Below are 23,098 nucleotides of genomic sequence, written 5' to 3' on the forward strand. Positions count from 1 at the left end.
CTGGGTGAGGGGCCCCGCAGCAGGAAGCCCTCAGCCCCTCCAGGGTTCCCCAACCCCACACCACTCCCCTCTCCCCAGCTCTCCACTCCACCTAGGTGGGTTCTCCAACCTCTTCTGACCATGTTGCTAAACCTGGAAAGCACATGAGTGTGTCTGTGTCTAAGGGTGTGTCTGTGTGTGGAGAGAGGTCTGGGGGTCCATATGGAGGTAGAGTATGTGTGTGCATATCTGTGTCCTTGCATGGCTAGCTAGGTGTGCTCATGTTCGACGGAATCATTCTGTATGTGGGTGTTCTGGGGTCTGTGTTTGTGTACTCTTGCCGCAGGGAGTACTGGCTAGCAGGGCTGCTACGTGCGTGGCGTATGTATGTCCGTAGAGTCTGAGTGTGGGTATGGGTTTAGGTGTGTTTGTTGCTGCGTGTGTGTGTGTGTGTGTGTGTGTGTGTGTGTAGGTATGTGTGGGTAGAGGTGTTTGTAGGTGTGGGGGGATACGGGTGTGTCTTGCTGTGTGTGTGCATGTGTGTAGGTATGTTCAAAGGTCTGTGTATGGGTAGAGGTCTGGGTTTAGTGTGTCTGTTGCTCTGTGTGTGTGTGTAGGTATGTGTGGGTGTCTTTTTGTGTATGGATATGTGGAGAGTATGTGTTGATGTGGGTGTGTCTGTTGCTGTGTGTATGTGTAGGTATGTGGGGGGGGTGTTTGTGTGAGTGCATGTGTGTAGGTATGTTCAAGGGTCTGTATGGGTAGAGGTCTGGGTTTGGTGTGTCTGTTGCTGTGGGTGTGTAGGGGTGGGGGGGTATGTGTAAGTGTGTGTGTGTGAGTTTGTGTGTGGTGGTGTGGAGGGTTATGTGGGGGTAGGGGGGTGTCCGTTGCTCTGTGTGTAGGTATGTGTGTTTGTGCGCGTGCATGTGTGTGTAGGTACGTTCAAGGGTCTGTGTATGGGTAGAGGTCTGGTTTGGTGTGTCTGCTGCTGTGTGTGTGTGTGTGTGTGTGTGTGTTTGTGGGTGAGGGTGTGTCTGTTGCTGTGGGTGAGTGTGTCTGCGAGCTGTTGCTGTGTGGTTAGGTATGTGGCTCTGTGGGGCGTGAGGAAGATTCCGTGGGTGTTGCTGTATGTTTGGGTCTGGACAAGCATGTGTGGGGGTGAGGGTGTTAACAACACCTACAGAGGAAATGCAGCCCTTTTTAGCAGGCCTCCTTCAAGTTAAAAACTGCTTTCAAAACCCGGAAATGGTGGCCAAGCTGTCATCTGTTTCCTCTGGGGCGCTGGGCGGAACAGGGCTGAGCTGGGAAGGTGGCAGACAGGCCTCCAAGTCGGCAGGGACCCCAGACCCTCCTTACTGCATTGCACACCTGCCAAGGACAGGCCGCCTGAGCCTCACTGCGGGGACATATTTAGAAACCATTCTCTAGTTGGAGGGGGTGGGGACCCCTTTATTTTCCTCAGTACAGAAATAGCTCTCATCAGATAGGAGTTCTGGAGCCCTCTGTGGTGAGAGGCAGCTCTGAAATAGAAGGAAAGATATTAAGGATTTTAGACAAGAAAACTCCTGAGCTCGCTGAAACCGAGTTTAAAATATTTCTCTAAAAATAAGCTTTGTTTTCCTTGTGGATTCCTCTGGCAATCGGGCCCTTGTGTCAGGGTGCTTAGCTGGCCTGTGAAGCCAGGCGGAATTTTTTTTTAAAAGCAAGTGTTTCCCAGCCGTGGCCTTGGAAATTTCTCTGTTTTCCATTTATTAAACTCCTAGTTTCCAGCTAATTAAAATTATTTTTAAATAAAACTCCATAGCCCAGCAATATTTGATGAGACACAGAATTCCCAAAGACCCTTTTTCAAGAGGCCTGGCTAAGCAGTGGGATGACCTGGGACCCCTCCCCTGGGTCAGTTTTATGGGAGAGAGGGGTGCTTGGAAATGCAGGTCCAGGGCCTTATATTACCAAATCCCAGCACCCTCACAGGGACAGGTGAGAGGCTGCTTGCAAGGCTGTCTCTGAGCCCTGCACCCCCTGAGAAGAAGGCGTAGGGTCATTGGGAAGCTGTTTGTCTGCCTGCAACACGGAGCACAGGCGGCGGGGACGCTGGGCTGATGGATGTGGCAGGTGGTCCTGCACTAACTGGTGGCAGCTTCCTGGCCCGACTGCTGGTGAAGTTTCCAGTCCAGTCAGGCCAGAGTGCCAGGACTTTACTGGGTACCTATAGGGTCCCCAGACTCCCAAGGCAGCATGTTATGAAGCTGAAACCCAGGTCACCAGTGAGCAGGTGTCACCAAGGACCAGATCGGGTGGGAGGCAAATTCAGCCAGCAAGTCTGTCCCCTCACTGCCCTGAGATCCAGTCCAGACATCAGAGGGCTGGGGCGCTGGGGCTGCTGGCTGAGACCCTTCAACTGTCCCACAGGTGGATTGTCTAGTAAATGCCTACCCTGGGGTAACAGAGATGGGCTGACCGATGTCGTCTCCTGCCTTTGTGGAGTGTCCCCACCTTTCAGGTTCGTTTCTGAAGTAGCATGAACCAGCTTTCATTCCTTCGTAGAACAGGATAACATCTTATCTTATATGGATCTGCCACTCTTGGGTTCTCCCCTAATCAGTTGATAGACATTTGAGTGGTTCCAGCTTCTTGCCTCTTGTTAAATAATGCTGCTACTGTCACCTGTGTCCAAGTCTGTCTCTGTGTGTATGTGTGTGTGTGAACATGTTTGCAGTTCTTTGCATTATATACCTAGAAGTAGAATTGCCAGATCATATAGTTACTCTATGTTTAACTTTTTGAGGAACTGTTGTACTATTTTCCAAAGTGATACATTGGTTTTCTGAACTGTTTTTTTTTTTTTTTAAGATTTTTTTTTTTAAGATTTATATTTATTTACTAGAGAGAGAGAGAAAGAGAGAGAATGCAAGCTCAAACAGGAGTGGAGGGGAGGAGCAAAAGCAGAGGGAGAAGCAGACTCCCTGAGCAAGGAGCCTGACTTGGGGCTCAATCCCAGGACCCTGAGATCATGACTTGAGCCAAAGGTTGACACCTAACCAACTGAGCCACCCAGGTGCCCCCGGAACTGTTTTATTCATGTTAGTTTCCCCCTCTCAACCTCATGCAGCCTTCATGAGGTCCACATAAAAAAACTTGTACACTGTTCACAATAGCCAGAAATGGAAACAACCCAAATGTCCATCAACAGATAAGTAAGTCAACAAAATATGGCCAATCCTTAGAACAGTATTTAGTCATAGAAAAGAATGAAGTACTGACACATGGATGCACCTTACAAACAATATATTCAGGGTGCCTGGATGGCTCAGTCCATTAAGCGTCTGCCTTCAGCTCAGGTCATGATCCCAGGGTCCTGGGATAGAGTCCCATGTCCAGCTCCCTGCTTAGCGGGGAACCTGCTTCTTCCCCTCCCTTTGCCTCTTCCCACTGCTCATTCTCCTCTCTCTCTCAAATTAATAAAATCTTTAAAACAACAACAATATAATGTTTAGTGAAAGGAGTCAGACACAAAAAGCCGTACATTGTATGAGTTCACTTACATGAAATTTTCAGAATAGGCAAAACTATAGAGACAGAAAGTAGGCTGGCAGTGGCCAGGAGCCAGGGGACCAATGGGGAATGACTGCTGGTAGATGTGTTTCTTTTGGGGTTGATGGAGATATTCCAGAATGATGATAATGATGACGGTTACACAGCCTCATGGACATATTAAAATTTGTGTGGGTGTATATTTAAACTGGTGAGCTTTAGTGTATGTGAATGATATCTTTGCTTTTAGAAAGTGTATACCCACAAGCTGAAATCGAGGCTGCAAAAGGAAAGGACAGGAAGAAAGCCTCAATCAGGGAAACCAACCTCACTTAGGGTCCAGGAAGCCCTTACAAATGTAAGAAGGGCAAAGGGTAAGTAACACTTAATAAGGTAAAGGGGGCCAGTGAAAGAGTTTCCAAGTAAAAGGAGTTAGTGCAAAGGCCCTGTGGTTAGAGGGAACATTGTTCCAGAGAGGGAAGGAAAGAAGGATATGGTTCTAGGGGGTAGAGAACAGAGGGAGGTGGCACAGGCTGGGGCTGGGGCAGTGGGCTCAGCCCTCAGAAGATCTTGCCTGCTTTCTGCTTCCCACCAATTCCTCTATTAGGACAACATATTTTTGGTTCAATGATTTCTACACTCGTGTTTTCTCATATTATCCTAATGCACTTCACAATGCCTGTATCATTCACTTCCATTCATCTCATTACGGGGATGTTTTATCATCTCCCATCACAAGACTGAGTACAGTATAGGAGGATATTTTGAGAGACCACGTTCATGTAACTTTTATTACAGTTTAGTGTTATAATTGTTCTATCTTACTATTCGTTATTGTTCATCTCTTAGTGTGCCTAATTCATAAGTGAAACTTTATCATATGTATGTATAAATAGGAAAAAACATAGTATATGCAGGGTATGATTTGTGGTTTCAGACATCTCTGAGGGTCTTGGAACATATCCCCTGCAATAAGAGGGGGGCCACCGTATTACCATCATGCTTCATCACCTTCTGTTTTGCCTCCTCCCCTTCTCAGGCCCGGCCCGCAGGTCTCCTGGTAGGAATGCCTTAAAGATTCTAGTAGTTACTATTTATGGAGCTTCTGTCATATACTAAAGCTTTACATATGTTAAAGACAGTCCTTTATATCTACCCAAGACGAGGTACTGTTACTATTCCCATTTCGCAGAGGAGAAAACTGAGCTCAGAGGAATCGTCATATGCCTGAAACTGGGAAGGCTGGAGCAGAATTCTAAAGAATCTAAACTGTTGCTCCTTCATATCACCTGGGGCTACTTCTCTGACTCCTCTCTACCTGTCTTTTCTCATACTGCCTATGAACCCGTATTTCCAAGAAGACTGTATCCTGCCTCACCTGTGCTTTTAAAACACTGTTAGTTCAAGTCACCCTTCAGCTCAAAATCCGCACTCAGAATAAAATCTCAATCTCAAGGAGGCTTCAAGGTCCTCCATTATCCATCCCTCCCCACCAGCTCCCTTCCCTGACCCCTTTACTTTCTGGTCTATGCTCTCCCTTACCCTCATCCTGCACCAACCACACAAGCCTCCTGGCTGGTCCTCAATCATGCTGCGCCTGCTCTCTGTCTCAGGGCCTTTGCACTTGCTGTTCCCTCCACCCATGCTCTTCCACATAACACATTTCCTTCAGTTTTCTGCCGTCACCTTTTCAGAGGGCCGCCCAGACCACCCTAAAACAACAGCCCATCTGGCATTCCTTCCCTCTCATCTGGTTTTATATTTTCCCTAGCATTTGTCATCCTTTGATATACTTTAAATGCCATTGTTTATGAACATACTGTCCTTCCTTTTCTGACTCGAAGCTTCATGAAGGCAGACATTGTCCCCAGAGCAGGGGAAACCCTGAAGGATTTTAAGCTAGGGAGTAAGAGAACCACATTCACATTTTTTTTAAGTTCACTCATTTATAATCTCTACATCAAATGTGGGGCTTAAACTCACAACCCCAAAATCAAGAGTCACATGCTTTACCAACTGAGCCTATCGGGTTCCCCAACCACATCCACATTTTTAAAGGATTTCCCTTGCGTGGAAAGTAGACTGGGAAAAAAAAAAAAAAAAAAAAAAAAATATATATATATATATATATATATATATATATATATATATATATATAAATAACTTACAAAAACATTTATAATGCTAAAAAGATTTAAAAACTCATGACTTAGGGGCACCTGGGTGGCTCAGTGGGTTAAAGCCTCTGCCTTAGGCTGAAGTCCTGATCCCAGGGTTCTGGGATCGAGCCCCACATCCATCCATCCATCCATCCATCCATCCGGCTCTCTGCTCAGCAGGGAGCCTGCTTCCCTTCCTCTCTCTCTGCCTGCCTCTCTGCCTACCTGTGATCTCTGTCAAATAAATAAATAAAACCTTAAAAAAAAAACCTACTCATGACTTAGTGTATCCCTTTCATTCCACAGATGAGAAAACTAAGGCTTACAGGTGGGGGACCCTCTGGAGACTTTCCAATTTCTGGCTTTCCACAAGAGCCCTGGATAAAGAAACCACCCAGGACACTGTCCTCCCTAGGTATGTTCTGTACCAGTAGGGCTGTTGGTAAAAATGTAAATATCAACTCTCATCAAAGCAGACCTAAATCGCTCTGGGCTGAGAGGCTGGGAGCAGCTGGTTTCTGGATGTTCTGTCCCTCCAGCTCTCAGGGAAGGCCTGAGGATCCATGGGGTGGCCGTGGCCAAGAGCTTACAAAGCACAGCCCTGTGAGCCCAGAGCTGCCTCAGGGGCTAGGACAAGGGAAGGCTCCAGGCAACTGTCACCACCACTCTGCGAGGGGTCTAGTGACATGGGGTTACAAGCAGAGGCTCCCACAGACCTCCCTTCAAACTTCATCCCACTGCCACTCCCTCCCTGTGGAATCCTGAGCAGACCTCTGAGCCTCAGTCACCTCATCTGTGAAATGGGAATGATGGCACAATCCTGCGGCGCAAAGCCTGGGCAAGCGTCAAATACGATTCCACATGTAAAGTGTCTAGGAGAGGGCCTGGTTCAGGGTCCCCCCAGTGAAACTGTGACAACGAGCAGAGTGGTCCCCAATCCGGGCTGCCTGGTTGGTTCAAAGCCAAGCTTTGCTGCTGCCCATTGTGAGACCAGGAGCCGGCTGCCAAGGCTCTCTGTGCTTGATGTCATCGTTTACAAAATATCGGGCCTATTTCCCAGGGCTCTCATGAAGCTTACGTGAGTCGGCTCCTGTAGTGAGAAGAGAACCTGGCACACCAAAAATGCGACGTCAGGGAGGGGGGTGGCGAGGCGAGCAAAATGGGTGAACAGGGGCGAGAGGTACAAGCTTCCAGTTATGGAATGAATATGTCAGGGTATAAAAGGGAATATAGTCAACAGTATCGTAACTATGTCTTGTGGTGACATATGGTAGTTACACTTGTAAGCAGAGTATAACATACAGAGATCACTATGTTGTACACCTGAAACTAATGTAGCATTGTGTGTCAACTAGACTTCTGATACCCAATTGAATACATACATACTATATACATACATACCTACATAAATGCAATGTAACAAATTGTTACTGAATCTCTTAGTTTTTTCCACACTTAAACAATAGGCACCAAATCTGAGGGGGGGTCAGGAAGGCCCCTTAGTATGCCTCTGCCAAACTCTCCCAACCACACAAGCCTTAAGATAAGAGCGGTAACTGCCTTTCTTCAGAAATTCTAGATACATCTGTCCTGTCCAAAATGGCAGGCACTAGCCACATATGACTACTTAAATTTAATTTCTATACATTAATGAAAATTTAAAGCTCACTTCCTCAGTCGACTAGTCACATTTCAAGTGCCCGACAGCCACAGGCTTTTCCAAAGCCAGTCCTGGAACATACCCATGATGCCCTTGAGAGTTCTCCGTCAGCCAAGAGTCCAGAATATTCTAAAACTACCTCTCTGTCCAGTAGACTACCTGTGCCAGTGGAGAAGAAATGAAGGGACCACTCGCTGCGTGTGGCATCTCACCGCCCTCCCTTACAGCCTGGCACATGCCTCCTCTCAGACACCCCAGGGACATGGACCCCTCCAGTGGTCCCTGTCTCCACAGCGGTGACACCCCACCCATCCAGTCACTGATGCCAGAACTTAGTGTCCTGCTGGGGTCTTTCTCTAGTTCCCTCCACCCCTTTCCTCATCGGTTGCTTGAAGCTCATGACTCTGCTTTCTCACCAGAGCCAGACACTGACCCCTCTCTCTTATCTTTACTGCCTTGGCAGCTCAGGCTCCTCCTCTCGCCTGGACAGCGATGAAGCTGGAGCGTTCCCCCACCCCCACCCTGCCCCGCCCGCCCCCACTGCTCCTTCTCCTAGCCACCATTCATTGTTCTGAGTCAGCTTCTCAAACACGTAGCCTGGGTGGCTCAGTCAGTTAAGCATCTGACTCTTGGTTTTGGCTCAGGTCATGATCTCAGGGGTCATGGGATTGAGCCCCACATTGGGCTCCCTGCTCAACAGAGTCCGCTTGAGAGTCTCTCCCTCTCCCTCTGCTCCTCTCTCTCTTTCCCTCAATAAATATTTAAAAATAAAATAGGGACGCCTGGGTGGCTCAGTCAGTTAAGCGTCTGCCTTCAGCTCAGATCATGATCCCTGGGTCCTGGGATCGAGCCCCATATTAGGCTCTCTGCTCAGCAGAGAGTCTGCTTCTCCCTCTCCCACTCCCCCTGCTTGGGCTTGCTCGCTCTCTCTCAAATAAATAAATAAAATCTTTTAAAAAAAAATAAATCAGGCAATTGTGCCCCTCCTGCCCTAAGTCCCTGCAGGGCACCCTCACCCCCAGTTCAAATCCAGGCTTCCAAACGCGCTTTGTGAGTCTCTGCCTTGACGCTGGCTGCCCCTCACCTGCCCTGGGTCTCCCTCACCTGCTGGTGAGTGCTGGTGGCTGATGATTGCTAATGGGCCTCCCCTCTGCCCATGCTGCTGTCTGGCTGCCTGGAAAACACTGCAAGGTCCCTCGACTTCCTCTGCCTTCCCTAAGTCTCAGCCTCAGATCTGGCCCCTCCACCATCCATCCCAGCTCCTCGGGGCCCTGAAAAAACCTTTGCTGGATTACAGAGCATACTGTCCCACACCAGCTGGTTAGGGCCCTGTGGGCTCTCTAGCCTGGAAGTTCCTTCGGAGCGCGAGTGTCATCATGTTCCTCGTTGCATGTTCCAGCCTGGCTTCTAGAAAGGCCTCAGTAACTGCGGCACAGGCAGAGGCCCCTGTGAGAGTGGCGCTGTTCTCTCCCACTTGACAGATGAGAAAAACACAGCTCTGGGAAATGGAGACCATCGCTCAAGGTCAACCAGCTCCTGAATGGTGGGGCCGTGATGCCACTCCACTCCCACTCCTTCCCCACGGGTGCCCCAGCCCTTTTGGCATCTGGAAAAGTCCCTTCTCACCTTCCTCGTCAGTACAGCTGACTACTCTGTAAGGTCTTTGCGTGAGGAGCTCCAGAGACTTGATTGTGAGCTTATAGCTATAAATACTGACTCACACGTTCATGCATTGTGTCAGTTCCCAGAATCAGGTCTTGCTGGGCCTCCTATCCATTGGCCCACTCTCCACACTCAGTGGGCCAACATCTTCTCTCCACGGTGACACGGTCCTCCATGGCACAAGAGCCCTAGTGATGGCCGCCAAGATTCCACATGAGTGCAGTTCTGTGGACGATGGCAGCACAAACCTCCTTCTACTCAGACCCTTGTGTATCTCCATCAGATGAACCCTGAAGGGCAGCACAGCTGAGTTGATCTCCCATCACGCTATGCCTCGGAGGCCATTTCCACCCCTTTGCTCCCAGTGTGCCTGTTCCAGATTTCTGGAGTTCTCCATGACAGAGGCTGCCGCTGGGGTCCGGTTTCTCTCTGTCTCCCCATCTCCCCACACCTCCAGGCTCTTAGAGGGCAACCTGTGACTGGTCCCGCTCTGGGGCTGATGCTAAAGACTGAAGCTTCCCCGCTCCCAGGAGCCTCGGAGCAGGCCTGGGTCAGTCCCACTGGGGCTTGAGCGCCAGGAGCTGGGAAAACTCTCCCCTTAAACCAGGGATGGGGGGAGGCCCCACTGGCGGGTTTGTTGGTGGAGACAGCAAAAAGTGCCCCGAAACAACAGTCTTGCCAGCTGAGGGTGTCAGACTGCAGGTATGTCTCTTCGAGAGCGTGTGGGTGAGTGTGTGTGCACACCTCACTCCGTGCCAGTGTGAGTGTGTGTTTTAGGGGCAGTTGTGTGAGGTGTTATGTAATGGAGGCCCTCCCTGGGGCCAACAAACCGCAGTGGTATAACCGCCGGCAGGCCAGGCCACCAGAAGGAAAGGAGGGAAAATGTAAACACCATTCTGGGCCTTTCCCTCGCCTGCCACGAACAGGCCCTGACAGAATGGTTCTTCCTGCCCTCCATCCCTGCTGCTGTAGCCCTGGGGGCTGGCCTGGGAGGGGGTGATAATGGAGGCTGAGGAGCCCAGACCAGGGGTCTGTCCTGGGTCTGTCACAGGCCATGCGTCCCCCACAAATGAGGCATGCTGCCTTCCTTACCCCCAGAGTTGCTTTCTCTTTAAGGCCTTTGGAGGCTCTCCGCGTCCCAGAGGCCTCTGCCCGGCAGTAGAGCCCCTTGCCCTGCAGTGAGCCAGTGCAGACTCACCAGCAGACTCACCACTCACGTGCATGCTCACACTCTGTCCTCTGAGCCAGCCGTCTCTGCCTGTCTGTCTCTCACGTACACGCAAAGATGCATCTCTCCCTGCCTTCAACACCTCACCCAGGCCAGACACCTGCCTTCCAGCTGGGTCCCAGCAGCTCAGCCCTTCTGCACCACACCGAGGCCCCCTCTTCCAGGAAGCCTTCCCTGCCTGCTACCGGCCATGGTCCTCTCTTCCTGCTCTGAGATCCTGAGGTGCCTCTGGACATACAACCTGACATCCGGCCACGCACAGTCATCCCCACATTGTTCTCTGGCTGTTCACTTTAATATTAATGGTCACAATTTATGCAGCACATTCTCTGCCAAACCTAGTCCCTTAAGGTGCCCTTGTTATGACGAGGTCACCCTCACATCAGCCCTAGAAGGTGGCATCTGACCAACGTCACGTGGGAACCTGTTCTGCCTCCTACCTCCCCCAGCAGAAAGCCGGCTGGGCACCCACAAGATGCTCAAATAAAGACTGGGGCTTTCCTCTGTGGCTGCCATGTCACCAGTGTCTTTAACTGCTTGCTGACTGAGTAACTGGCTGCATAGAACGAACGGAATGGAATCTTTTCCTCGGAACTATGGGGCCTGATATGTTCAGAGCAGGGTTTTTCTGGAATCACACAAACCTGTGACTTTACACAATGCACGAACCCTCGTAAGCCCCACTTTTCTCATCTGAAGAACAGGAACGGCCATCATGCCTTCATGCAAGGTTACAGAGAGGATTACATGTGGTGCTGTCCCACCTGCAAGCTTGTACGTGCGGGGGGGCCTCGCTCTGCGCCTGACCTGTGTTTAGTGGTCTGCAGACACCAGCTGCCAGTACTGCAGGGGCAAGCCTCTTTCCCCCATTGTACAGGTGAAGAACTGAGGCCCAGAGAGACAGCTTTGCTCAGATATTGGAGGGGCTGGATTGCAAATGAAAAAAAAAAAAGATTCCTGGCCCAGACCCATTGAAGAGACAGACCAGCATTTTTCATCCAGGTCTGTGTGGGGAGAGGTTGTGAAGATATCTTTCTGGACTTTTTTTTTTTTTTTAAGATTTCATTTATTTACTTGACAGAGAGAGATAGCAAGAGAGGGAACCAGAAGCAGGGGGAGTATGAGAGGGAGAAGCAGGCTCAGCAGGGAGCCTGATGTGGAGCTCTATCCCAGGACTCCCCGACCATGACCCGAGCAGAAGGCAGACACACAGTGATTGAGCCACCCAGGCAACCCATCTTTCTAGACTTTAAAGAAATTTCAGCTCAAGGGCAGTGTCCTCTAGGAAAAATGTGCATTCTCATTTTTCCACTCCAATGAGGGAAGAGGTTAACCAAGGAGGGCTTCCAGGAAGAGGTGGACTTCAGACCAACACTATCCCTTAAAGGAGGAAGATGCCATGGGCACAGGCTGCAGTTACTTGGAGGTGCTTTTGACCTGGGCCTCCGTAAGGCTCTGTCTGTGCTGAATTTTTCTCTGGTGGTAGAGACGGAGCCTGGCTCTAACTGGGCAAGGGGCCACTAGAATGGGCCATCCTCCCATCCTGACTCAATTGAGCTTCAGGCCCTTTGGGAAATGTGGGCAGGAGTCATGGCAGAAGCAGGTATGGATGGTCTCAGTGAGTCTTGGGAGGCCGGGACTCCTGATACCACTGACTTTGCCCAGGCACACGAGATAAGGCCTGTATCTTTGTCTTTTGACCTTCAGGGCCTTTTGCTCCAAGATCAACCCAGCCAGGTCTGTGGCAGGAGAGCACTCGGTTGGAGGAGGGAGCTGGTAACCTGGGTGGGCTGGTCAGCTCCCGGAAAGCCAGCTTCTGACTCAGACCCTACCGCCAAGGCTCCAGTGGGCTGGAGGTTTCCAGTGGGCTTCCAGTGGGCTGGGAGGTTCAGGGCCCTACTGACCTTGGGGTCCTTCCCTAAGAACCCTTTGGAAAAGTTGTCACCAAGCCGGCTGTGTGTCCTTGTGAATGCCCTGAAGGGAGGGGAAAGAGAAAATTATCTTCACTAAGGTAGAAACTCACACCAGGGCACCAGGTGAGTAAAAACCAGAAAGCTAGAAAGCAAAGATGACTCAGGAGACAGTGATGATACTGGCCGAAGTGAAAGACAGGGCAGGGCAGCAGGAAGGAAGGGGGAGCCCAAGTGAAGGCGAGGGGCCGACGGCTGGCCCCCCCACTCCCCCACCCCACAGCAGAAGCCTCCTGCCCACTCCTCCTGGCCCTTGAGGGCCCAAGGACCCAGGATCTCCTCTCCTGCTTCCCTCTGTTCCCCTAGAATGCTGGGACCATGCAGTCACCCACCCTTGGGGGACAGGATGTCCATGGCCCAGCAGTAAAGTTGTCTGTTGTATGAGAATTAAATGCATAAAATATACCACACCTGGCACACAATGATGCTAAATAATATCGGGGCCTCCTCTGGGCCCTCCTTGGGAACTGTCCCTACAAGCCTTCCTGTGGTCACTCCTTCTAGCAAGTCCACAGAGAGTCCCCCTGGCACTGGGGCGCCATGGAGGAGGAGGAATGCCGAGGGTCTTGAGACCCCCCCGCCCTGGCCTGGGATGGAGGTGGGTAACCCATGGACACTCCATCATGGTCATGCCCTCCAGAAGCAAATCGCTGTTCACCCGCTATTTCCGGGCACAGCTTCTGGAGCCCGACTGACTCGTGCCAGCCCAGTTTTCCCTCTTACCAGCTGTGTGACCTGGGGCAAGTTCCTCAATCCCTCTGTGCCTCTGTTTCCTCATCTATTATTCTCCTGTCCCCTGAAGGTCCCAGGGAAGTTTTGTCTCATCAAATAGCATCAGTTTTCCAGCAGGGCCTATAGGAGGCCCATTCTTCAGACCGTGCCACCTTTTAAAAATCTCCACCTCCACCTTAAGAGAGGGTCCGCCCCATGTTAAAGAGACAAAAATTGAGTTTCAGAGAAAGCAGACAGCCTCACCCAGGGCCATCCGGCCTCTCTGCCTCCAGGAGCTTCTCTGCCTATGTTGGGCTCATTGCAACTCTGAATTCTGGGTTCTGAGATGGGGAACAGAGGTTCTGGCCCAGGGATGATTAGAAAAGAGGTGAGTGAACATTTCAGATGCGCTAACAAGAGACTGGACACTGCGTAGAGGCCTATTCAAAGAAAACTTGCCCCCCACCCCATGCATCTATGAGGTGGTATGTTACACATGGCCCAAGAATGGGCCGGGGCCACGCATGTTGATCAGAGATATTGAGCTGTGAACTTAAGTTAAAAGAGCAAGGGAAGATCCACGTGACAGTTCAGCCTTCTTTCCTGCACATTCTCTTTAACAGACACACCTGCTTATACGTGCTAGAGTGGACGAAACCTTTTTGTCTGTTACCTGGTTGCTTTCAGACAGAGGCTGGGAAGAAGATGAAGGGAGGGCGTGTTTTATTTTAAATGTTTCTCCTTTGTTTGACTTACCCACCACATGCATATGTTATTCATTTTTTAAATTAGTTTTTTAATCCAACAGATGTGATCGGAGCACTTGGGATATGAACCATTCTGCTCTTTGTCTGGAGTGTCAAAAATATATATATACTGGGGCGCCTGGGTGGCTCAGGGGGTTAAGCCTCTGTCTTTGGCTCAGGTCATGATCTCAGGGTCCTGGGATCGAGCCCCGCGTCGGCTCTCTGCTCAGCAGGGAGCCTGCTTCCTCCCTCTCTCTCTGCCTGCCTCTGCCTGCTTGTGATCTATGTCTGTCAAATAGATAAATAAAATCTTAAAAATATATATATATATATATATATATATATATATATACTGAGAGTTGGGAGGGAGTAGTGTTGTATGGGGTCTTGGCTGTGGAGGGCAGGGCCTGGCTGGGAGCAAGAGGCTGAAGGGCCCATGGACCCCAGAAAGAGGAGGGTGGGAGGGGACTCTGCTGACCGACTCTCCCTTTCCACTCCCAGCTGGCTCAGGAGGACTTTGAGGGGTCCAGGCCAGCACTTGATGCTTTGGAGCCCTCTCTCCTGTTGTTTGAGCTAATGCTTTCAAGTGCAAAAAATCCTTTTCTGTGGGGACAAGAACCAGGACCTTTGTCTGTTTGTCTGGGTTTTGCCTGCAATTTGCATGAGGCACCACAGCCTGTCCTACTTTCTGAACCTCTGGTCCTAGTTCCCCCACCCCCACCCCATCCCAAAGTTGGAAGTGCAGTGTGATCTGTAGCCAGGAGCTCTCTGCTCCCTACTTTGCAATCACAGCTGGCTCAGCACCTGGTTTTACTCACCACTGACTGCCATGCCAAGCCATTACCCACATCCTAGAGGGCAGAGACCCTCCCCCCATCCCCGGCCCATACCTCCCTCAAGTGGGAAGAATGCCGTGAGCTCCATTTCATAGCCTGAGAAACTGAGGTCCAGGTTGGTTAAGTGACTTGCCAAGGCCGATGGCAAGCTAGTGACATAACAGAGCCTGAGATTAAGGCCTATCTCCAATCCTGGGTGCTCAACCCTTTAGGATGAGCTGAAAAAAAGGAAAAAAAGGAATTTAATATGATCTCAGGATTATTTAAAGAAAGATCTGTCTTTCAAGTGACCCATCTCAACATCATATGTTAGGAGGGAATTGTGGATTTAAACAACGAGATACCACCGCACACCTGTTAGAATGGAGAAAATCCAAAATACTGGCAACACCAAATGCTGGCGAGGATACAGAGAAACAATAACTCTCATTCATTGCTGGTGGGAATGCAAAATGGTACAGCTACTTTGGAACGCAGTTTGGCCGCTTTTTACGAAACTAAACAAACATACTGTTTATGATATAGCAGTTGCATTCCTTGGTATTTACCCAAAGGAATTGAAAACTTCTGTCTGCACAAAAAGCTGCACATGGATGTTTACTGCAGCTTGCCGTAGCTTGGAAGCAACCGTGATGTCCTTCGGTAGGTGAATGGGGAAGTAAGCTGTGGCACATCTAGACAATGACATAGTGCTTAAAAGAAAAATCTCTCAAGCCATGAAAAGACATGGATGCAAAGACAGAAGAGTGTGTGAAAAGCCCACATACCATTTAATTCCAACCATTTGACATTCTGGAAAAGGCAAAATTATGGCAACGGTTAAAAAAAAAAAATCTGTGGTTGCCTGGGTACAAGGAAGACAGAAGGATGAATGGGCAGAGCACGGAGGATTGGCGGGCAGAGGGAGGCTAGAGGGGCAGAATATACAGCACCAAGAATGAGCACTCCTGTGAACTATGGACCCACGTTAATAACGATGTATCAGTGTAGGCTCTTTCCTTGTGACAAATGTACCACTCAAGGACGCCTGGGTGGCTCAGGGGATTAAGCCCTAAACTAAGTTGGGCTCCAACCCCAAGTCAGGCTCCAGCCCCAAGTTGGTCTCCCTGCTCAGTGGAGAGCCGCCTTCTCCCTCTGCCTCTGCCTACTTGTGCTCTCTGTTTCTCTGTCAAATAAACAAATAAAATCTTAAAAAAAAAAAAAAAAATGTACCCCTCTGGTGGGGGATGTTAATAGTGGGGGAGAAAGGGGTAGATGGGAAAAGTCTGTACTTACCGCTCAATTTTGCTGTGAACCTAAAACTGCTCTAAAAAATAAAGCCTGTGGGGCACCCGTGTAGCCCAGTTGGTTAAGCATCTGCCTTCGGCTCAGGTCATCAGGGTCCTGGGATGGAGTCCCCCATCAGGCTCTCTGCTCAGCAGGGAACCTGCTTCTCTCTTTCTCCCTCTGCCCCTTCCCCCTGCTTGTGCATGCTCGCTCACTCTCTCTCTGACAAATAAATAAAATCTTAAAAAAATAAAAGTAAGGGGCATCTGGGTGGCTCAGATATTAAGCATCTGCCTTCAGCTCAGGTCATGATCCTGGGGTCCTGGGATTGAGGCCCACATCAGACTCCCTGCTCAGCGGGAAGCCTGCTTCTCCCTCTCCCACTCCCCCTGCTTCTGTTCCCTCTTTCGCTATGTCTCTGTCAAATAAATAAATAAAATCTTTTTAATGAAGAAATAAATAAAGTCTCTTAAAAAGGGAAAAGAGTGACCCAGGTGTGAGAGGGGCAAAATACCCTCTCCACAGTGTCTCCCATAGGACACTGAGGCAGGAGGACTGGGCCTGTGGTGGGCTCCAGAGCCAGGCGGTGGGGTGAGCAGGCCTGTCTCTGTCCCTCCCTCCTCCCCACATGTTTCCTGGAGGAGCCTCAGAGATCCCCAGCCGTTGGCCCTCTTCTCCCCAGCTTCCTGTTTGGGTTCCAGAGAGGCGTTTGGGCCGTTTGTGCAGCTGAACTGGGAGCTGGTTGGGCTGGTGGGAGGAAAGATATTTGTCTTTTGTCTTGCCAGGGTGCAGGTCGGGGGGCGGGGGGGGGGGTGGCAGGCTTGGAGTGGGGCTGCTGTGAGTCGGTTGGAGCCTCTGCTTGTGGTCTCTTGGATACTCAGCTTATGACCTGGAGGCCTCTGAGAGGTCAGTTAGCTCAGCCCCCTGCCTTGGTACAGGACATACTGGGCCAGACGGCAGAGGTCTCCACCATTGCTGGGCCCAAATCCAGCCCACGCAGGCGGACCTTCTCACTGTGTGACTCAAGCAGGCCACTTACCCAGACGAGGCCCAGCTTCGTCACCTGTGAATGCCCACTCCGACAATGCATTCGTTCAGAAGTTGCAAGGCACATGTTGGAAGGGAAGAAATCCCACCTTGTCTCAAGCTCCTACCTGCCCTTCACCTTCTGCCCCAGGCTGGCTGCCCTGCCACACCCATGAGCATGACTCCAGCTGCAGGCCTGCCAAGGTCACAGCCCCATCCTCGGGAAGCGCCCCCCAGCCCAACAGATGAGGCTAGAAGCATACTGAGGCAAGTACTTTCAGCAGAACAGCATGGGGAAGGCCAGGGGGTCCTGCAGATCAGGGATCCTAAGATTTCCTGGGAAAAGAGACTCTCATGTCAGAAGTTCAAGGATGAGTTGCCTGGCAAAGAAAAGCAGGATGGTATTTCCAGGAGCAGAGGCCCAGAGGCAGGCAGCTACCTGATGTGGGCAGGGTTGTGGTGGAAGATGGTGCTGGGAGGAGAGGCAGAGGTAGGCTGGGGCTGTCTAGCCTGCTCCAGCCACCTCCTCTCCTCTAGTCTCTGGGGCCCAAGACTGTCCTGGGGCTTCAGGAGGACCCCAGGCTCCTGCAGGGCCTTCTGGCCCCATGTCCACATACATAGCAATTGGGCTCCTTCTGGCCCTGCCCCCTGCTTCAGGGAGGGGTGGGGCTTGACTCATAAGGCCCTGGGGAGGTCAGACCACAGGTCCTTAGGCCAGGGAAGGGGAGCAGGAAGACTGCCCGTCCAGGCTCCTTCAGCCAAAGGGACATACTCAGCCCATTCAGTGAGACTGTTTGCAGACAAAAAGGTGCTGCCCCAGACCCCTCAATGGGGCATGTAGGTAGAGGCTTCTCTTGGACATGCAAGGAGAGATGCCTTTGCAGAGAGAGCTCAACAGGGTGGGGCCTGGGGGCCTGGGAGGGGCCTCTGGCCAGAGAAAAGATAGGTACCCCTCTTCCCACCCCTGAAGCACCCCAAATCTCCTCCTCTCTTGTTCCCAGCAAGGGTTGAAAGGAGGACAAAAGTGAGATTCAAAAATGCGGGCTTGCCCCACCCCCACTCTGCCCTGACTACAAACTCCCTAGTGAGATTAAGGTCTTCCTGAGCCAGAGGCTTGGCCTCCCCCATCAGATTAGGGCCTTCTGAAATAGAAGCCAGGTTTCCTTCTCATACAGAGCCAGAGGTTCTGCCTCCTTCTGTTCTTCAGGCTCCCTCCCCCTCACTGAGCCATTTTCCCAGGGGACATAAGGCCTTGCCCGGTGAGGTGCAAAGGATCTCCTATGCTTCCTCGTGAGCCAGTTGTTCTAGCCCTCCCAGCCCAGACCTTCTCCAGGGTCAGAGAGGGCTCCCAAGAGAGGCGTGACAGAGGGGGGCAGGTGAGAGGACAGGAAGGCAGGACCAGGTAGCACATCTGGGAAACTCAGTGTAAAACGAAAATTCAGGGCTCCTTGCTTAAAATTTTAAATTTCAGGGACGCCTGGGTGGCTCAGGTGGTTAAGCAGCTGCCTTCGGCTCAGGTCATGATCCCAGCGTCCTGGGATCGAGTCCCGCATCGGGCTCCTTGCTCGGCAGAGAGCCTGCTTCTCCCTCTGCCTCTGCCTGCCTATCTGTCTGCCTGTGCTCGCTCGCTCTCTCTCCCTCTGTCTCTGACAAATAAATAAAATCTTTAAAAAAATTTTTTTTAAATTTCAGGATGGCATTGACAGAACATTCAACCAATGATGCACGGGGCCCTTCTATGCCCTGTCAAGACATGTGTCCATGAACCTGGCCTGTGGGAGGACCGGACGTTCCAGGAGGGGGCACTTCGTGGGGGAAAGGACAAGAGGCTGGAGCAAGCATCCAAGGGGCTTGGAGGAACTGGGCCTGCTGGTATGTTGAAAAGAGGGAAAGGGGAGGCGGATTACTTGAGATGGTACCGGATTCATAAGGATCCTGAACCGTCGGATTTGAACTTGATCCTAGAGATAGATGTTTCCTGAGCCACAGGGAACCGGGAGGGGCAGGGTGGAAGAGAATATCATAACTTGGGAGGGGGGGGGGGCATGGAAATCATCTGCTCATGGATGATTTGCTGAAGAGGAAACCTAAAGCCCAGGGAGGGACAGAGGCCGACCCAAGGTCACCCAGCCAGGGTTGCAGTCAGGCCAGGACTCTGGCTCACCTAGAACCTGTTTTGGGGTTCTGTGGGAAACACATGTGATGTGCAGGGTAGAAGGGCAGATTGTGGCAGGCCACCAATGTCTGTTTCACCTGAAAGGCAGGATCCATCTTCCCCAACACCCTCAGTCCTGGGGCCATACTCCCTTGGGTACCACTTTCCTCTGGTCCTGCCTTAGTGACTCTTAAAATTTCCCCTTTCTCAGTGTCCATCCTCTTGTTTCTTCCCACCTACCATATCTGGCCTCCAGGAGTAGGCCTCACCATGCACCTGGACTTTCGGAGACTCAGAACCCGCTAGCCCCGGGCCTGGCCAAGCAGCACACACGGAGGGATGCACAGGGCAGGTGTCCCTGCCACAGCAAAGCAGTCAAGGTCTATGAGGTCTTGTAGACGGCTGCTTCCCCACCTACTCCCTCTACACTGTCTCTCCCCGCCCCTCAGCTCAATGCTCTGCCCTCTCTCTACTCTCCTGAACTCGGGACCCACACCCTGAGACCCACCCAAGGCATTTGGGAACCTCACTGAGGCCTGTGCTCCCTGGGCCTGCAAACCCGTTACTTTTCTGTGTTCTTTGGGAAAATGGAGACCTTCCAAAGCAGCCCATACAAATATATGCAAAAGAGATGCAAATTAAAATAGAGTGTCACCTCCCATTTAATACCAGGGTGGACACTGGATGCAGCTGGCCTCCTCCCTGCACAGTTTGCTATGTTTATGTTTGTGAGTGTGTGTCTGTGACCAGGCTGCGATGTGAGAGGGAGAGTCAGAATGCAGAGCCAAAAGACATTGCGGAGGGGCCCAGCCTGGGGACTGGGGGCTGGGGATCTGTGTCTCTGAGCCGGAGGGAAGGTGCAAGGGAGGCCTGAATCAAAGGATGGTTTTGTTTTGTTTTAAAGATTTTATTTATTTATTTGACAGAGAAAGTGAGAGACACAGGCAGACAGAGCAGCAGAGGGAGAGGGAGAAGCAGGCTCCACACTGAGCAGGGAGCCCGATGTGGGGCTCGATCCCAGGATTCTGGGATCACGACCCAAGCCGAAGGCAGTCTCTTAACCAACTGAGCCACCCAGGCGCCCCCAAAGGATGGTATTTTATGGCTGTGATGTGCATGGGGGCTTCCAAGCCTCTGGGAAAACTTCAGGGTCACTGTCCAAGATGGGCGAAGGCAAGAGTCTGAGGAGCGGTGGCCTAGGGAGGGGCGCAAAGGGGAACAGCTTGCAGCTGCCTGGGTGAGCCCGGGGTGGCTCAGCTTGGAGCCTAAGACACAGGCTGCTGCCCCCAAAGGAGACCTCCCAGGTGTTGGCCTGGAAGTCCCCACTGGTGCAAACTAGAGGCCATCCCGGCATTCTGCAATCCCACTGTCCTGAGGAACTCATGTGGGAGCCACACAGCCAACAAGGCACTTGACCTCTGGGGGCCTGGGTTTCCTCATCTGTAAACACCAGCCACGGTGTGAGGAAACCATTGTGCAATGTTGAGTGTAAGCAGTCCGGGTCTGGTAAGATGATTTATAACCTGCAGAAAGAAGGAAGGCTGTGGGTCCTTCTAGAAGTCTCTGTGAAAAGCGTTACCAAAACATCTTAAAGGGGTGAGCCCCGTTTTAGAACGGACTTGGAAATCCCCATTCAGAGCTCCTGAGTCCCCATGTGGAGGCTCCTTGGGTCACATCCTCGACCCTGAGGAGACAGGGAGCCCTTTGCCTGGGAGAGTCCCACACAGAGGTGTCCCTGTGAGATTAAGAATACAAGTACCGATGTAGGTGGGAGAAAGTTAAAAGGAGAAAGGAAACAGGCCGTCAGTAAATGATTTGAAGAGCTGGATGCCAGGTTCTGGCAGCTGTAAGAAGAGCAGCATCCGAGGTTCTTCTAAATTTTACACAAATGTGGGGTCACCTGGGCCAGCCTCTGCCATCTTCTGGTGGTTTGAACCTGGCTGAGTCCCTTTACCTTACCCGGCCTCAGTTTGGCCATCCGACCATTGGGGATGATGATGCCTGTCCCCAGGCTTGCAGTCGGAATGCAGGTCCACAGGACACATGGGAAGGGTAATTGAAGTCCATGTGGTGCTTGGCAGGCACGCTCGCTCGGGGGTTCCCCGTGAGCAGAAACTGAGAGCTTTTCAGTGGAGTTGTTACTTGAACCAAGAATTCAGTTTTTCTAGAAAAAGACGCAGCGAGCTATGCGTCATAGATCTGTGGTTCTTGCAGTGGGGAAGCTGACCATGGGCTTGCTCACCAGAGGGCAGGCCTCAGGCTTGGGTGTGATTGAGTTGTCCCTGCCCCCAGCCCGGGGAGAGCCACATGGGCTACACGTTGAACTTCAAAGGGCCGTTCTAACAGACGCAGCCCGCTTCCTGCAGCTGTACAACAGCCCACACCAGTTCTGAATCACCCAGGGCAGAGGAGAGCTGGAGGAGCAGGGCCACACAGTGCTTAGGGCCAGGTTAGTCGGACAGGCTTCCTGGAGGCGGCCCCCAGATTCTGACTGCTCAGAGAGAAAAATGGGTTGGGTGGGGAGGGTGCCACTCCTTCGTGATTCTTCCACGAACTCAACCTCTGTAGCCCCAGGTGCTGGGGCCTGGTATCTGTAGATCCAGAGAGATCTTTAGGCAGAGGAAGGAGTTGGGAGAGGAGATAAAAACACTGATAAATGAGATCACATGTAGGAATGTAACCTACTGACCCAGGCTGTCCTCCAAGTCCCAGGAACACCCAGTGGTTAGTGGCGGGCAAGTCTTCCTCGTCCAGAAAGCCCACCAGGAGTGCTCCCAGTGGTGAGGTTCGCAGATGCCAAGCTGTAGAAAACCTTTTTGGGTCTGTGCTGTGGGTATGGGAGGGTATAATCGGGTGGTCATGGGTCTGGAAAAGACGGGCTGGGGCGGGGGTGGGTACATGGGGAGGTGGAGGCCAGAAGCAAGGGGCTTAGAGCCGGGCATGGGTCTAGCCCCCAGCAGGTGGGAGGTATTTTTAGGTAGGCTCAGGTGCAGACAGAGACATTACGCCATGGGCCGACAGGTGGTTAATATTTAATCCCTTCCTTAATCATTAACTCCAAGGCTGGCTCAGGAGGAACGAGACTGTTGTCAAATCAGTAACCATGGCCCGGGAACAATGTCCACAGATCTCATGGCCTCTGCCTCTGGGAGTGCTGGCTGGGTGGGGTCACCCCTGGCCCTAGGGGCCCTGGTTCGTGTCCTGCCCGAGGTGACCTCAAGACATGAAGAGGGTATGAGAAGGTCAGGAAGAACCCCGTCTGGGTCTGGATCGCCCTCCGACCCTGGAGGCACTTCTGGGTGGGGAGCGGTGTTCATTCAAGCATGAGGATGGCAGGCCCTGCTTCCTGGCTGTGTGACCTTGAGTGAATCCTGTCACCTCCCTGAGCCTCAGTTTCCTCATCAGTGCCAGGAGGCGAAATATTCTTATCTTGAAGAGATTCGAATGAGATATGGGTATACAGGGAAGTATTGTATAAGAGGAAGATTGGGACAGCGAACAAATTAGCAAAGTACAGGTAGAAAGGTAGAGTAGAAGAATTTAAAGATGAGGGGCTCCTGGGTGCCTCAGTCCGTTAAATGTCTGCCTCGGTCCTGGGATGGAGCCCCACTTCAGGCTCCCTGCTCAATGGGGAGTCTGATTCTCCCTCTCCCTCTGCCCCTCCCCACCACTCATGCTCTCTCTCTCTCACTCACTCTCTCAAATAAATAAATACAATCTTAAAAAAAAAAAAAAAAAAGTTGAAAGAGAAAAGCTAGCAAGCTCTGGCTTCTATTCACTTAAATGCCGTTCCTTTCAACACCGTGGTTTTGATCCAGGTCTGTGAGTGTGTACAGGGAAGCCTGGGTTCCCCGCCCTCACCTGGGTTTCTGGGGTGATTTGAAAAGGAGTTAGCCTTGCCTTCAGGGAGCAAGGGTGACCAAACTCCAGGCCTGAACCAGAATGAGATGGGTAGTGTTTGTCATGTAGGTCAGTAGGTCAGGGCTGCAGGACGCTCCGGGAGCTGGTGGGGAGAGGACAGCATGAGCTGGAGGGCCAGAGCAGGCAGGTTTCAGGGGTGAGGCTGGGCAGGGGAGCACCCTGAGGGATGAGCAGGAGTCAGGGTTGCTGGGGAAGGGGGCTCTCCTGCATGGGTTCTCCCACGTAGCTGGGAGCATTCAAGCACA

The 23,098-nt window shown here is 51.6% G+C and overlaps 1 long non-coding RNA gene across 1 annotated transcript; it reads left to right on the forward strand.

Annotated features, from left to right (window-relative positions):
- The first annotated feature begins 2,066 nt into the window (after window positions 1–2,066).
- On the forward strand, window positions 2,067–19,669 carry LOC131808547 (uncharacterized). Its single transcript, XR_009344822.1, has 3 exons — window positions 2,067–6,087; window positions 18,470–18,649; window positions 19,189–19,669. It is a non-coding gene; the product is annotated as an uncharacterized LOC131808547 (long non-coding RNA).
- Window positions 19,670–23,098: the final 3,429 nt, after the last annotated feature.

Source organism: Mustela lutreola, chromosome 9 (genome assembly GCF_030435805.1).
Source record: "Mustela lutreola isolate mMusLut2 chromosome 9, mMusLut2.pri, whole genome shotgun sequence".
In the NCBI taxonomy this organism is placed as follows: domain Eukaryota; kingdom Metazoa; phylum Chordata; class Mammalia; order Carnivora; family Mustelidae; genus Mustela; species Mustela lutreola.